At 40.8% G+C, this 17008-nt stretch overlaps 1 pseudogene; it reads right to left on the reverse strand.

Annotated features, from left to right (window-relative positions):
• Positions 1-7655: 7655 nt before the first annotated feature.
• On the reverse strand, positions 7656-17008 carry LOC146719225 (uncharacterized; annotated as a pseudogene).

The raw sequence follows: 17008 nt of genomic DNA on the forward strand, positions 1-17008 counted from the left end.
CGGAAAGTGACTCTGACAGTGAAGAAAGTGAACCTGGAATGTTTGATGGAGATTTAGCGCAGCTGTTCAATTCAGACACAGAGGATGAGGACTTCGATGGGTTTGATTGATGATAAAAATGTGAGTACCAAACTTTGTTTTGCTCCTGCTTTATTTTTAAATATGCACACTTGTATGCTTGTGTGTTGTTGATGATGACGATTACTGGTAATAAAAATGTGAGTAAGGTACCGAACTCAGGTTTGCTCCCGCTTTATTTTTAAATACGCATACGGTACTTGTATGCGCCCTATGATCCAGTGCGCCTTATGTGTGTGTTAAATACAGTAATGGCACACATAACTGAGACTGCGCCTTTTAGTACAGTGCGTCTTATGGTCGTGAAAATACGGTATTAGTTCCCCCTTGTGTTTCCAACCCATGTTAAGTCTCCCCTGCTCTTCATGTGTTTCATGTCTGTGTCTTACGTTGTCAAGTTCTGGTTGTCATGTCTGCGTCTCATTATGTTTCCTATTTTATTTTGAAGAGATCTTGTGTTTTTATATTATGGTTTATGTTTTGAGTCCTTTGTTGTACTGTTTCTTGTTTCCCTAGGTCTGTTATGGTTATCATAGGTTTAGTTCTTTGGCTTTGTCATATGGCTTCCCTGTGTTCCATGTTATGTCCACTGTGACGTTTTTGTACCATATTTCAGGTTCCTATGTTCTGTCTCCCCAGTTGCTGTTAAGTTTGCATGTTTAGAAGTCAGTCAGTGTGTTTCCTGTTTTACTTTGAAGGTCCATGTCTCATGTGAGTGTTTCTAGTTTTGCTTCCCTTGTCTCGTCCAGCCTGATATCTCCCAGCTGTGCTCTCCTTCTGTGTCTCATTCCCTCATTATCCCTCTGTGTATTTAAGCCCTGTGTTTCTCTTTGTCAGTGTCGTAGTCTCCCTCATGCTGTGTGTGATTCTCCCCGTGTCTCCTGGTATGCTTTATGATTAGCTTTCCCAGTTTAGTTTTGTATTGCCTGTGTTCTATTTTTCCAGCAATTAAAGCTGTGCTTTTGAGTTCGCTTGAGGATTTGCGGGCCGACTCGTCTCCTCCCTCTTCCAGGAGAAAGCGGCATTCACGCCGCCATCGCTCCACAGCAGCTGAGCAGACCATTTTTGTGAGTAAAAGTGACTGTTTGCCACATTCTGACTCCAAACCTTCTGCCATTTCATCCACGGTTAGTCATGCTGCTCCTATGAACACTTTAGTTTTTCAACCAGCTCCTCCGAACCTTCATGATTCCAATCCTGTGTCCGAGACTCTACGTGACGCTCTTCCAGTATCTCAGGCAGTTATTTTTTTCTGTGCCTCAGCTGGGAGGTGTAAATAGTAACAGAGTGCCTCCTACCTTAGTTAAACTGGCTAAAAGACTTGGACTTGATGCCACTGAGCTAATGGATCAAGTTGAATTTTGTGTTCCACAGCCAGCCATGTTCAAACACACTCACCATGTTTTAGAGTCAGACCAAGTTCAACTTGCACCTCAAGTGACTGTTTTGGGTGTGGCTTCACCCCTGGACTGTGCTGCTCACCAGTCAGCTTATTCTGAAACTGCCTTTGCAAACCCACCTACTCGTGTGACCACTCCTGAACTCCGCTCTCCATCACCTGTCGCGGCTCCCAGGGTGAGGCCAGCCAGGACACAGCCTACCTCCGCACCCGTACCTACTCCTCGGGTGGGAGCGGCTCGTGTCCGGCGGGTGCCTGCACCCATTCCTGTGTCTGCTGAAGGCTCAGGCGAGCCTATCCAGCCCCTGTCCTTGTGTTCTATAGGCTCGGAGTTAGGTCAACAACAACTACCACAATCACTACAACCTCTCATTTTTTCCATAGCTCAGTCTGTTGCTCAGTTATTAACTCAGCCATGTGGTTAGGCTTCAGTTTTGTCTCCAGGTCAGGCTTCAGTTTTGTCACCCATACCCCTTTCTTTAGCCCAATCATCTGCACAACCAACCGCTCAACAGTCTGCTCAGCACTCTGCGGCTCTCACGCCACCGCCTGTTCCAGCTGGAGGGCCCGAGGAGCCCGTCCAGCCTCATGCCACGTCAGCTGGGGGTTCAGGAGAACCGCACCAGCCTCATGCCACGTCAACTGGAGGGCCCGAGGGGCCCGTCCGGCCTCATGCCACGTCAGTTGGAGGGCCCGAGGGGCCCGTCCGGCCTCATGTCTCCGCTGGAGGGTCCGAGGGGCCCGTTCAGCCACCAGCTGCTCCACCAGCAGCCTCATCCATGCCAGCTGCGGCCTCCGTGTCTCCGCCCACGCAGTCGCCTGGTCCAGCTTCGGCTTCATCAGCGTCGCCTGGTCCAGCTTCATCCGAGTCTTCATCCTCGTCTGGTCCGACCTCGGCCACTGCTTCTGCCACGCCTGGTCTGGCCTTGGCACCTCGGGATCGCTGGCCACTTTCCGGGCCACCGGCTGGACGTCACCGCCGTTGAGGTCGGCCCCCTGAACTGTTTCTACACCGTTGCCGTCCACACGGTTGGCCCCCGGAACTGTTTGACCATGAACTCCTGTGCCGTCAGCCTCCGGGCCGGCCCCCTGATCAAGTGAACTATGGATTTCTGGACCTGGCGGCCCCCTGAGGAGTTGTGAACTGTTCCCTGTGCTCCTGTGCTTTTGATGGTCATTTTGTTTTTGTGGCCTTTTTCCAGCAATTAAAGCTGTGCTTTTGAGTTCAAGTTCTGTCCCCGTGAGTTTGCGTTTGGGTCCTCTCCTGCCTGCCACACAGCCGAAACATGACACATCAAAACGGCAGCTCGCAAACAACAATTAGAGCCTTCATAACTGAATACTAGGGGTGCAACGATATTCGTATCGATATTGAACCGTTCGATACAGTGCTTTCGGTTCGGTACGCATATGTATCGAACAATACAACATTTGTAATTTATTTTATCAATTTTCCTTCTGACGATGCTGTCTGTGTTGAGCGCTCAGTGAATCTGTGTTCGACTACTCCGCCTAGGCTGCACAGTCGAGCGCAGATCCACTGAGCGCTCAACACAGACAGCATAGTCAGAAGGAAGAGCGCAGGGCAAGCTAGCGAGACAGAAGTTAAGCTCTACTTGCAACAGGCAAATTGAACCTCATTCAGATCTGGCGTTTGGAATTATTTTGGTTTTCATGTGACGTATGACCCTGAAGTTAAGCGAGTCATGGACTAAAGTAAAACAGTATGTTGGATGTGCCATGCAATGCTCAATTACATTGGTGTGAACTAGTGTGTTAGCGCAGTTAGCTCGTTAACGTGTTGGCCGTCTAGCCCCATGCACAGGGCTTTCGGCGGTAGCTCGTTAACGGAGATTTGCCGTGTTGTGGCGTTAAGGTCATTTCAACGAGATTAACCTGAAAGCACTAGTGGGAACACAACGAATATGACTGCACATTTACGCCGACATCATCCTAGTGCAAAGACAAGTGGAAGCAGACAAAAAAAAGCAAGCATTCTACTAACTTTAGCCGAGTCATTTAGACAGCTGTTAGCACATGATTCTCCTTATGCTGCTGAGAATATAGCCCAGAAGAAGCGGATAGTATAGCTTTTATTTTGGAAAGAGCCATTTCTCTGTAATAAACTCTCTTTTCCAAAGATGAGTGATTCCTCAATCAGATACAGGGCTTGCAATATCGCTAGCCCGACGTCCCGGAGCTAGCGATTTTTTTTTTCAGTCGGGCTACCAAAATCTATCTCTTCCCTGCCCGTCGGGCTATTGTAGGAAAAATATATGTCAATGCTTTTGCATTCTTTCAGAAATGTAGCTGGGTAATTATGTCATTGGCATCGGTGAGCCACTGTCAATATGTGACATATTGAAGTCGCGTTTGAATTTGCGCTTGTTTTTTTGCTTTCACTTTGCAATCGTGCGAACTGTGTATAGAGAGCGACAGCACTGATCTGTGAGTGATAATTTGTGCACCAATTCCTCTGACATCGTCTTATTAATCGTTAGCTTACTATGCAAACATGACAAGTGAAATCTCCCGCAGCAAGCTTAAACATGTGAGAGGTTGATCGCGCAGAGAATCGCTGAGCTTATGTGAGTGAGTGTGTAAAAGCATTTCAGTTCTGCTGAGCCAAATAAGACAGGTCGGGGTGAAGAAGTGACAGCCAAAGAAAAGCTTACCACAAAACGGAAACGTTATGACAAATCAGACTATAAGGCAAAAAGAAAGTGCAGCTTTATGGTTTCATGGACAAAAGAATTTCTGTGGCTGCAATATGATGAGCTAAATAACCAGGGCTGCACATAAGTAGTCCGCAGGTGCGCATTCGCTGTCAAAATAAAAAACACGCACAAGGGTTAGGGTTAAATTTAAAAACTGTACTTTTGAGTTAAAATATATATTTAATATTTTAATAAATGACAAATTAAAAATGCATGAACATTTTATTTTGTATCGAAAAAATATCGAACCGTGATACCAAAGTATCGAACCGAACCGAGAATTTTGTGTATCGTTGCACCCCTACTGAATACAGAATATATAAATTATAAATTGCATTACCACAGGTAACAGGCAGTAATAACTACAAGTAACAAACACACATATACACATATGGAGGGCCATATATAGATAGATAGATGGATAGCAAGAGATTTATTTTTATCCAGTGTATCAGTAATTTCTTCTACAATTATCGCTATTGAAGTGGTTCTTTGCGTTCTGAAACCATAATGACCAACATTTATTATCTGATGTTTTTCAAGGAATTTTTCTAATCTTGAATTAAAAAGTGGCACGGTGGTTAGCACTGTTGCCGCACAGCAAGAAGGTCCTGAGTTCAATTCCAACATCAGGCCGGGGTCTTTCTGTGTGGAGTTTGCATGTTCTCCCCGTGTTTGTGTGGGTTCCCTCCGGGTACTCCGGCTTCCTCCCACCGTCCAAAGACATGCAGCTTGTGGGGATAGGTTAATTGGATAATCCAAATTGTCACTAGGTGTGAATGTGCGAATGAATGTGAGTGCGACTGGTTGTCTGTCCCTGTGTGTTGGCCCTGCGACAGACTGGCGACCTGTCCAGGGTGTACCCCGCCTCTCGCCCTATGACAGCTGGGATAGGCTCCAGCGCCCCCCGCGACCCTGAAAAGGATAAGCGAATGGATGGATGGATGGAATTAAAAAGTTTTTCTAGAATTTTTGAGAATTGAGGCAGTAGAGAAATAGGCCTATAATTGGTAAAACTGTGTTTGTCATTACTTTTATATAGTGGTATTACTTTCGCTTTTTTTTTTTTTTTTTTTTTGTTTTTTTTTTTTTTGATAAGGTTTCCGAAAGAGGCGCAGGCCAGGGTTTTCCTTTAAGCGAAGGACAGTGCGTTTATTTACAGTGAACACATACACCAAGTGGCTATATACAACGTGCAGGGGAAATGGGTCCGGGTCGCCAGGGTCCGTGGGAAACAGGGTTGGGAGAAGGGTGTTCCACACTTTCTGTACAAAAACGTTCCCCCTCAATCACTCCTCTCCGCATCGGGTTCCAAAAACGATCTACACACAAAACGTCGGGTTAGCAGGATAATTATAAGAAATTCTCAAAGTACAGGTTAGCAGAAACACAAGTCTAACTGACACTGATAGCTCAACGATCCAGCGAAGACTAGTGCAGACTCGCCATCTAAGTAGTGCAGTAATCAGCTGGGATCAGCGGCCGGTGTGGTGATGAGCAGGTGTGTGGGCCAGCAGCGGGAGCCCGCAGTGAGCATCGCCGTGGCGAGAGAGAGAGTGAGAGAGAGAGCAAACAAACCACAAACATATTGCCCAATAGAGGATTGACCAGCGGGGCACGGGGACCATGATACTTTTTGAAAACAACGGGACTGAAATGATAAATTACAGATATATGTTAAGGGACTAGCAATATTCAGAATAACCTGTTTAACTACAGACATATTTATGTTTTGATAATCCATTGAAGACTTACTTTTACATTTTAATGTGATATTTATTAGTTCTTGCTCATTTGTAGCTGAGAGGAACAGTGAAAAGGGATTTGATTTTATATTACTGATATTTTCATTTTTATGACACGGGATGTCCGCTGCTAGTTCAGGGCCAACATTTATGAAGAATTTATTGAACCCATCGACAATATTACTCATGTTGTGATTTTCACCATTTGCATCAGTAAAATATTCAGGATATGATGTTCCAGAAGATCCTTGTTTAATTAAGTTGTTTAACACATGCCAAGTTCCTTTTATATTTTTATTTCCATATAATCTTCTATAATAAAGTTGTTTGCTCGTTCTTATAATAGCAGTCAATTTATTTCTATATGCTTTATATCTTTGTTCCACTTTTGTTTTTACTTTGATAAACTGTTTATACAGATTGTTTTTCTTTTTGCAAGCATTAATAATTCCTTTTGTGAGCCAAGGACTTTTTATCTTTTCTTTGTCATGTGTTCGTTTACAGGACAATGTTTATTGTACCACATAGTAAAAATATCTAGAAAATTATCATAAGCCTTGTCCTCATCTGACTCTTCACACACCGAACTCCAATCTTGTTGTGCTAAATCGAAATTGAAGGCATGAATTGCTTCTTCATTTATTGTTTGCTTTGCTATCATGATCTTGGTATCTATATATTTTTTTTTTTTTTAAATCACAGTCACACAAAGTAAAAACTGGTAAGTGGTCAGTTATATCACAGACAAGCAGGCCACTATTAATTTGGAAATCCATGACATTAGTAAAAATATTGTCAATAATAGTGGCGCTATGGGATGTTATTCTGCTTGGCTTTGTTATTGTTGGATATAGTGATAAGCTGTACATCGTGTCAGTAAAGTCATCAATGGCTTTTACCTTGTTGGATTTAGCAAATCAATATTAAAATCACCACAGATAAATAGTAATTTTTTGGTTCACCGAAGCGAACGTTTTTTTCTATCCATTCATTAAAAGTGTCAATACTTGAACTGGGTGTCCGATATATGCAACTTATTATAACATTTCTCTTTTTTTTTTTTTTTTCATTCATAATCTCAATAGTCAAACATTCCAAAATTCCATCAATAGCCATAGACATAGTTGTTACAACATTATATTTTATAGAGTTATGAACATATATAGCAACCCCACCGCCCGCCTTATTTAATCTATTCATGTATTTTAAATCATATCCATTCAAACATAAATCAATTTCTTTATCGACATTGAACCAAGTTTCAGTGATGGCTATAACACTAAAGGGGCGAAAAAATTGTTGCAAATAGTCCTTAATGAAATCAAAATTAGAGTACATACTTCTGCTGTTAATTTCTTTTTCATATTGTTCCTGAGTGAAATAATTACAATTTTTAACAAAAATAGAGAGAAAGTTACTTTCAGAATCTATTTCTGGATCTATTATATTATGCTCCTTATATTCACAATCTAGATCAATTACTTTCTGTTGAAGAATTAATTTCAACGTGTCCATGTCATTTCCTGGTGTAATTGATACATTGGTGTCAGTTATACTTGTCCAGATCCTCCATGTTCCTCACTATCAGTACTTTTGCCTCTTCTGGTGTCCCGTTTAGCTTAATGAAAATCTTACAGTTTGTTACCCATGTATGTTGTATTTTACCGTTCTTCTTCAGTTGCCTTGCCTTTCTCGCGATGTCTGCGTTTTTTCGTGTCAGATGCTCATTAATGAAAACGTTCGTGCCTTTCGTTTGCGTCCTCGTTTCAGCAGTGCGACCTTGTTCTTCCGATTGACAAATCTCATTACGACGGCCGGCGGTCTGTCACTCCTCCTGGGCAGTGAGTGACATGCTTCTATGTGCTCCAGGTCCATCTCTATTCCCTTGCTTTGGAGGAAGGACGCCACCTGTTGCTCCACCGAGCGGGTCTCCTCGTCGCTGGGCTCCCCGATGTTCCCGGCCACCGCGCGCTCGATTTTAATACGGCTGATGACCACGTCGTTCGTACGGGTGTACTGCTCCAGCTCATCCACCCGCCGCTCGAGATCCATGATCCGTCTGTCCTTCTCGGCATTTTGGAGGCGTAGCTGTTTTACCTCCTCCAGAAGCCTCTTTGTGGCCTCTCTGACTGACAGGTGACACAAGTGGTTGTAGCTTCAGCTAAACTGGACCTCTGTGCTATGTTTGTGCTGTTGGAGCTTTTGGAGCATTTTTAATCTCCCTCAACGCTTCCAAAGAGACATCATTTTCAACTATAAGATAGAAAAATACAAGATGAAAATGAGATTCTGACTAAGACTACTGGTGTACAAATACATTAAATTACCAAAAGATTAAAGCAAAAGTGAAACATGTATATTTTTAAAATTAAGCTTTAATTTGAAAGGCACACCTGAAGCTAATTCAATTCAATTCAATTCAATTCAATTTTATTTATATAGCGCCAAATCACAACAAAAGTCGCCTCAAGGCGCTTCATAGATACAGAGAAAAACCCAACAATCATATGACCCCCTATGAGCAAGCACTTTGGCGACAGTGGGAAGGAAAAACTCCCTTTTAACAGGAAGAAACCTCCGGCAGAACCAGGCTCAGGGAGGGGCGGCCATCTGCGGCGACCGGTTGGGGTGAGAGAAGGAAGACAGGATAAAGACATGCTGTGGAAGAGAGACAGAGGTTAATAACAGATATGATTCAATGCAGAGAGGTCTATTAATACATAGTGAGTGAGAAAGGTGACTGGAAAGGAAAAACTCAATGCATCATGGGAATCCCCCAGCAGCCTACATCTATTGCAGCATAACAAAGGGAGGATTCAGGGTCACCTGGTCCAGCCCTAACTATATGCTTTAGAAAAAAGGAAAGTTTTAAGCCTAATCTTAAAAGTAGAGATAGTGTCTGTCTCCCGAATCCAAACTGGAAGCTGGTTCCACAGAAGAGGGGCCTGAAAACTGAAGGCTCTCCCTCCCATTCTACTTTTAAATACTCTAGGAACAACAAGTAGGCCTGCAGAGCGAGAGCGGAGCGCTCTAATAGGGTGATATGGTACTACAAGGTCATTAAGATAAGATGGGGCCTGATTATTTAAGACCTTGTATGTGAGGAGCAGGATTTTGAATTCAATTCTGGATTTAACAGGAAGCCAATGAAGGGAAGCCAAAACAGGAGAAATATGCTCTCTCTTTCTAGTCCCTGTCAGGACTCTTGCTGCAGCATTTTGGATTAGCTGAAGGCTTTTCAGCGAGTTTTTTGGACATCCTGATAATAATGAATTACAGTAGTCCAGCCTGGAAGTAATAAATGCATGAACTAGTTTTTCAGCGTCACTCTGAGACAGGATATTTCTAATTTTAGAGATGTTGCGCAAATGGAAGAAAGCAGTCTTACATATTTGTTTAATATGTGCGTTGAAGGACATGTCCTGGTCAAAAATGACTCCAAGGTTCCTCACCGCGTTACTGGAGGCCAAGGTAATGCCATCCAGAGTAAGAATCTGATTAGATACCATATTTCTAAGATTTTCAGGGCCAAGTACAATAACCTCAGTTTTATCTGAATTAAGAAGCAGAAAGTTAGCGGCCATCCAGGTCTTTATGTCTTTAAGACATTCCTGCAGTTTAACTAATTGGTGTGTGTTATCTGGCTTCATGGACAGATAGAGCTGGGTGTCATCTGCATAGCAGTGAAAATGTATGCTATGTCTTCTAATGATACTGCCTAAGGGAAGCATGTATAATGTAAACAGAATTGGTCCTAGCACTGAACCCTGTGGAACTCCATAATTAACCTCAGTGTGTGAAGAGGACTCTCCATTTACATGCACGAATTGGAGTCTATTAGATAGATATGATACAAACCACTGCAGCGCAGTACCTGTAATACCTACAGCATGTTCTAATCGCTCTAATAGGATATTATGATCAACAGTATCGAACGCTGCACTGAGGTCTAGCAGGACAAGCACAGAGATGAGTCCACTGTCAGAGGCCATAAGAAGATCATTTGTAACCTTCACTAAAGCTGTTTCTGTGCTGTGCTGAGCTCTGAAACCTGACTGAAACTCTTCAAATAAACCATTCCTCTGCAGATGATCTGTTAGCTGTTTGACAACTACTCTTTCAAGGATTTTTGATATGAAAGGAAGGTTGGAGATTGGCCTATAATTAGCTAAGACTCCTGGGTCTAGAGATGGCTTTTTGAGTAAAGGTTTAACTACAGCCAGCTTGAAGGCCTGTGGTACATAGCCGATTATTAGAGATAGGTTGATCATATTTAAGATCGAAGAATTAATTAATGGCAGGACTTCTTTGAGCAGTTTTGTAGGAATGGGGTCTAAAAGACACGTTGATGGTTTGGAGGAAGTAATTATTGAAGTTAACTCAGAAAGATCAATTGGAGAAAAAGAGTCTAACTTAATATCAATGGTACTAAGAGTAGCTGTAGATAATATTACATCTGTGGGATGATTATTGGTAATTTTTTCTCTAATGATAAAAATTTTATTTGTGAAGAAGTTCATGAAGTCATTACTAGTTAACGTTAAAGGGATGGTTGGCTCAAAAGAGCTCTGACTTTTTGTCAGCCTGGCTACAGTGCTGAAGAGAAACCTGGGGTTGTTCTTATTTTCTTCAATCAGTGATGAATAGTAAGATGTTCTGGCTTTGCGGAGGGCTTTCTTATAAAGCAGCAAACTATTTCTCCAGGCTGAATGATGATCCTCTAGATTTGTGACACGCCATTTCCTCTCCAGATTACGAGTCATCTGCTTTAGGGTACGTGTTTCAGAATTATACCACGGAGTCAGGTACTTCTGATTTGAGGCCTTAGTTTTCACAGGAGCTACAGTATCCAGAGTCGTACGTAGTGAGGAGGTGAAATTATTAACAAGATAATCGACCTCTGTTGGGGTAGCGTTCAGATAGCTGCTTTGCTCTGTGTTGGTACAGGGCATTGGAGATGATAACAGTGGGTGGATTATATTCTTAAACTTAGTTACAGTGCTTTCAGAAAGACATCTACTTTGATAAAGTCTACTCTTCACCGCTGTGTAATCAATTATTGTAAAAGTAAATGTTATCAGGAAATGATCAGACAGGAGAGGGTTTTCAGGAAACACTGTTAAATGTTCAGGTTCGATGCCATATGTTAAAACATATAGTCTATACAGTGAAACCATCCATCCATTCATCCATTCACTTCCGCTTATCCTTTTTTCAGGGTCGCGGGGGGGCGCTTGAGCCTATCCCAGCTGTCATAGGGCGAGAGGCGGGGTACACCCTGGACAGGTCGCCAGTCTGTCGCAGGGCCAACACACAGGGACAGACAACCATTCGCACTCACATTCACTCGCAAATTCACACCTAGTGGCAATTTGGATTATCCAATTAACCTATCCCCATAAGCTGCAGTGAAACCATAATGTCAAAAAAGAATTTAGTGGAGACCACAAAATATTTAGCGTACATGGATGCAGAAATAGCCTATTATTTGTACTCAGTACACAGGATTGGTAATAATTTATTTATTTAGTTATCCTCCTATTTATCCTGTTATTTATTTATCTTGTTAATACTAGAGATAGCACGATACCACTTTTTTATGTCCGATACCGATATCATAAATTTGGATATCTGCCGATACCGATATGAATCCGATATAAGATAAGATAAGATAAGATAAGATAACCTTTATTAGTCCCACACGTGGGAAATTTGTTTTGTCACAGCAGGAAGTGGACAGTGCAAAAGTTATGAGGCAAGAATTAGAATACAATAAGAATAAATACAGTACACAACTGTACAGAATAAAATAAAATACTATATACAGTAGAATAAAATAAAATAAATATACAATAAGATAAAAATAGAATACAAATACAAATACTATATACAACTGAGTAAAAATACAACGATGACAGAAAGGATTATTGCACTTAGTATTATTGCATATGTATGGATGTGTGTGCTTGATCAGTTAAAGTCTTTATTATGGAGTCTGACAGCAGTGGGGAGGAAAGACCTGCGAAATCTCTCCGTCCCATAGTGTTTTTTAATCAACAAAACTGTTTTTTTAAATATCTTGCTGCATTTTGTATAAGTTCATACTCAAGTTTAAAACAACAACTACACTAAAGCTATTCTGTTATACCTGTATGCAAAAAACAAATATTTCATAGTTCAGCAATACTGATCAATCTAATAAACTTAAACCTACACCATCCTCCCTATTCTGGTATTTTAAAGAGTACTTAGCTTAAATATTAAGCAACCTAACTAATAGGGTTCCAACTCCCAGGAACAACAAAAATAAATAAAAAATGGGGAACCACCCCTCACGCTCCACCTCATGATGCTTAATCGACGTAATCAACCTTAATTTGATGCAGTGTGAAAAAAAAAAGGACATAAATCAATTATTTTTCAAGAAATATTAAATAGATTCAACATCTTTCTTCAACAAAATTGCAGACTGCACAGATGGTACCTTCCCAAAGGAAAATGTACTATAGCTTACTAGGGTATATCAGACTTAACAGTTACTATATACAGTAATGGACTTCTATACATTTTACATCAGATTAAAACTTGGGTGTAAGATTCAGATAATTATTTATTAAAAGCTAGACATTCAATTGTTGCTTGTCTTGTGTTTCTATGGTGCATTGATAGTCATGTGCTTTTGTGCTGAGGTGTTTTGTTTTTTGTTTTTTTTTCTGTTATCAAACTGTTCTCCCACTAGGAGCTAAGTCTGAGTGGAGTTTTTTTTCTCCTCCTCTTACCTCATGTAGTGTATTTTCGTTGTTTTTTTCCTATCAGCCTACCTTCTGACATGTCTGCCCAATGTGATGTTTGTGTAAAGTTGGTCAGAAGGTTCCTTTGTAAGTGCGCATGCACCATTAGCGTGCTGCCTGCTGTAACCCTAATTTCCCTCGGGATGAATAAAGTATTCTGATTCTGATTTTAAATGAGAATAAGAAAGAAAAGTATGTCTTTGTGCCCCTTTTCCCTGTTAATGCCCTATCGGCCCCCCTGGCTAAACTTTGCTAGATCCGCCCCTGCACAGTTACCAGCCGTCAGTTGCGTAGAAAAGGATCCTGGTGTAGAAAGTAAGATTAAATAAATTCTAACAACAGCTTATCAAGCTTAAACGTGTTGCTGTTGTTCAGCCGCCGGTTTCCTCTTTCTGGTGCAAAGTGGGCCAAAAACAAAGAAGAGAGACAGAGTCGCGACAGAAAAGCCGATCAGCTGATCATTAAGCAGTTTCATGATTGAAGTAGCAGCAAGAAGAGGCAGTCGCTTGTTAAGCTTAACGCAGGAATGCTTTACAAACATTCAGAGATGGACTTACACACTTGCTTTACTTCTCTCGGGATAACTTTGTCGGAGATGAAATGCCGGGTTGCTAGCGAAGCTCCACATGCTATCCAGACCACAGGTCCCGCATGCCACAGCCGCTCTATCACATGATGCATACTGCTCCGACGTGCTAACGTTCTGAGGTGAGTTACGGCGTGTTGCAAGTTTTGTGAGGTGCTTTCGTGATATTTAATGGATCGGATTACATTTTTTATTTTTCCGATCCAGTAATTTAGGTCAGTATCAGACCGATACCGATACGTAATATCGGATCGGTCCATCTCTAGTTAATACACTGAAGTCAAACTGACATCACATTTGAAAATGAGAGAGCATGTATAAAAATGGCCAGAATTTCTAAATATGCAGTACTGTTTCAAACCTTTCAATCAAAGCAGAGATGGTAGTACAAAAATTCTATCATTGCCAAAAAAATGTGTTTAGTTAACTGTATGAGATACTAAACTCGTACATGTAATCACAAACCAATTGATGTATAATGTATTGATGTAAAATAAATCAAATGGCAACAATTAATTAAATCATAAGCACCTTTAGAGTTGCACGTAAGAACTTTAGCATTGGGTGGACCTTCAAAGATGCCAAGCTTGTCCTTGACTTCACGGAGGCAAAGTCGAAGAACTCCCGAGTAGGTCCTCCACTGTCAACAGCACCCTCAGATATTCCATAGTCAGCAGTAAACTTCACAAATATTTTTTTCTCTGGTGAAAAATTGGATCTGCCCATGTGCCCGTGGCTCTGGATGCTCCATCCCACACATTTCGCCTTATGATGTTGAAGTGTGTAGTGCTGTCATTATTTACTCAATAAGTAACAATCTGCTCCAAGATTCTCTCTAAGCTCTGGACGTCACTGACACACACACACACACACACACACACACACACACACACACACAGTAAAGAAATATGCTAGTCTCAATGGCAATAACCCACCAACAGAATAATGATGTACCATCCTTAAGACTGTAATTGATATTTATCATAAAAGAGATACAAATCAAGAATATTTGTGATAATGGAAAAAAGATAAGTTTAAATTTTTATCTTGTCATAAATACACTAGTATTTATAAATAGTATAAATACAAGTAGAACATGAAAAAAACAAGATCCAACACTGACAACCAACCTCCATTCAAAAAAAGTGAACATAAACCAAAACATATAGCAAATAAAATATAATTAATTTGATAGCCTTGGTAATCTTCAAAGGACAACAGAAATTGCAGGTTGTAGTTTGCTTATTCAAACTAATTCAAAACTAGACAGCCGGTGACTCCTTTTCTGCAACAAATATCAAATAATGGTTAATATGTTGACCTTTCAACATGACAAGTAAAAGTTTTTGTTGTACTGACCTTTCACTTGCACTTGAGTCTAAAGACGTTGAAATGGCTTCTTGGAGGTCGGGGTCATCTGACAGGTATTCTTCCTCAAACAGGCCAAGATATGTACTGCAAAGCCAGAATGTTTTGTAAATTATTTATTGGCCTCAGCATTATTAAAGTTTTGTGGGATCATCTTGACAGAGAACAGAACAAAAAGCCTGGAAAACTTTTCCTGAACCATGCTTAAAGAAATTCAATAAAAAGAAGACATCACCATCAGGAAAGCTTGCTTAAGAGAGTTCAAGCTGTGTTGAAGCCTAAAGTAGCTCATATCACATTTTGAATTTTAAGCTCATTAAAATTCTACAAGTTTTGTTCTACCCTAATGTACTGTGCTTCCATGTCTGTTTGTAGACATCATTTTGTAGACTGCAGTAAATCAATGCACTTATTTCCTTTTTTTCCCAGCAAAATACAAAGAAAGGAGGGGTGGCTCATGACTTTTGCACAATATAGCTCAAAAGATTAAAAGATACAAACATGTACAAAACACATACCTGTAGGCTGGGTTGGTCCTTTGGACACACTGGAGGTGTTACTAGAGAAGACACGTGTGTCACCAGTAACACTGGCAGAAGAACCCACTGATAAGCCAGGTGTGCTGTCTGGCAGATGTTCCACTGGAGTAAGGCTTATCCTCATCAGTAGCAATGACAGAAGGATTGGTGGACATTTTGAGGGTGTCAGCAGAGATGGAAGATTCAACAGTACAAACATCTTGGGTAGCAACACACCAGATGACCTCATCATCAACAGACATGGACTGTGTGTTAACAATGGGAATGGCTGAGGTAACTTCTTTAAAAATTTCAACTGTGACAACACAAAGAACAGTAGTTTAACCTTTGAAGGTCTCCATTCAAAGTCTGTTTGGAAGTGAGTGATGGCTCAACTAGTTTGGTGTGGCATGCCAGCAAAATCTGTAGCCTAGGGAAGAAGAAAACAGTGTATATGAAAGTTTTGTTAAGGCTAACAGACTACAATACAATACAGTACATTAAAAGGTTTCATTTTTGTTAACTCTAAAAGATATCAATCCAGTCATCTGATCAGTGCTTCCAGATCATTTTTGGAAATACCCAAAGTTGACCTTTAATAATCTAAGTAACAAAAACAAATCTTTTTATGAAAAAGGATCTAAAGCTTACCTGCATCCTTCCACAACTGGCTGGAAGGCAGTCCTTATTGGCTGCATTACTTTGAGTCCCAGTCACAGCTAAACTCCAGTGCATATTTTATATGTCCATTTTCAAAAAGCCAAGCGTTTTTGTTACGCCTTGGCACATGTGCAGTAAGATGGTCTGGCAAGAGAATCGCTTCTTTGGTGAAAGACTGAGCCACAGAATGTGACCTGCTTAGCTGTGCTGGAAACCTAATAGAGGATAAAGGCAAAGTAAACATTTCTGCATGTAATATACTCACACTTCTCTGATCAATGAAGTACATTTAATTTAAAAAAAAAAAACAAAAACACCATGCTGTACACATGTCCAATTTGCATTAATAAACACCCTCTAGCCTCATGGTACCTAGTATAGGCTGTTGGAATCCTGAATTGGCTAAGTGGAAGAGAATGGATGGATTAATTGATGGATACATGATGGAAGATAGTGGGATGGGTGGGTGAAGAAACTTAACAACTTAACCACATAAAAAAAATCTCTTAAATTATACATTTTGTTGCTTTAAAAAAAGTTTCATTAAATTATATATTGCCAAAAAATGTATTGTAACAACTGAATGATGTGCTTTGCTTTTACAAAATGTTTGCAGATTAAGCTTACGGGGTGTGAAATCGCATGTTTCCACAATTAAACAAATTAACTGTTGTGCACAGTTTAGTCTCCACATCGACATGCTGTCAGTCTATTGAACAGTTTTTTTGTTTTGTTTTTTGTAATATTTTTGTTTACTTAGCTTCGTTGAGCAAATGAAACCTATGGGCAATTACTAACCTTCCACTAGTAATTTCAATGCATTTAGTTCTGTTCTTACCTCTTCTGCCTTGGGCCCTTTCGAGTAAAAGGTCTAAGATTGTAGATGGGACCCGTTGTGGGGGACTCCTGTAATGTGGAAGGCGTGTTCTCCATAAGGTTAGCTGGATAACCAGGTGCTATCTGACCAGTGAGGTTCACTGCATTTGGTCTTCCACGATAAAACAGTGAATAAATTTCTTCATCAGTAGTACGATGCGGTATACTAGTACTAATATTAGGTTGGCCAGAACATGCATTTGCCAGGGTGTTAATTAGCTCCTCATTACTTAGAATTTGAACCGCAAGATTCCGTGTGGACTGGCTCAT

The sequence above is a fragment of the Copadichromis virginalis genome, linkage group LG1, assembly GCF_057382275.1.
Source record: "Copadichromis virginalis isolate Kocher_CV1m ecotype Utaka linkage group LG1, C_Virginalis_male_GT1.1, whole genome shotgun sequence".
Classification (NCBI taxonomy): domain Eukaryota; kingdom Metazoa; phylum Chordata; class Actinopteri; order Cichliformes; family Cichlidae; genus Copadichromis; species Copadichromis virginalis.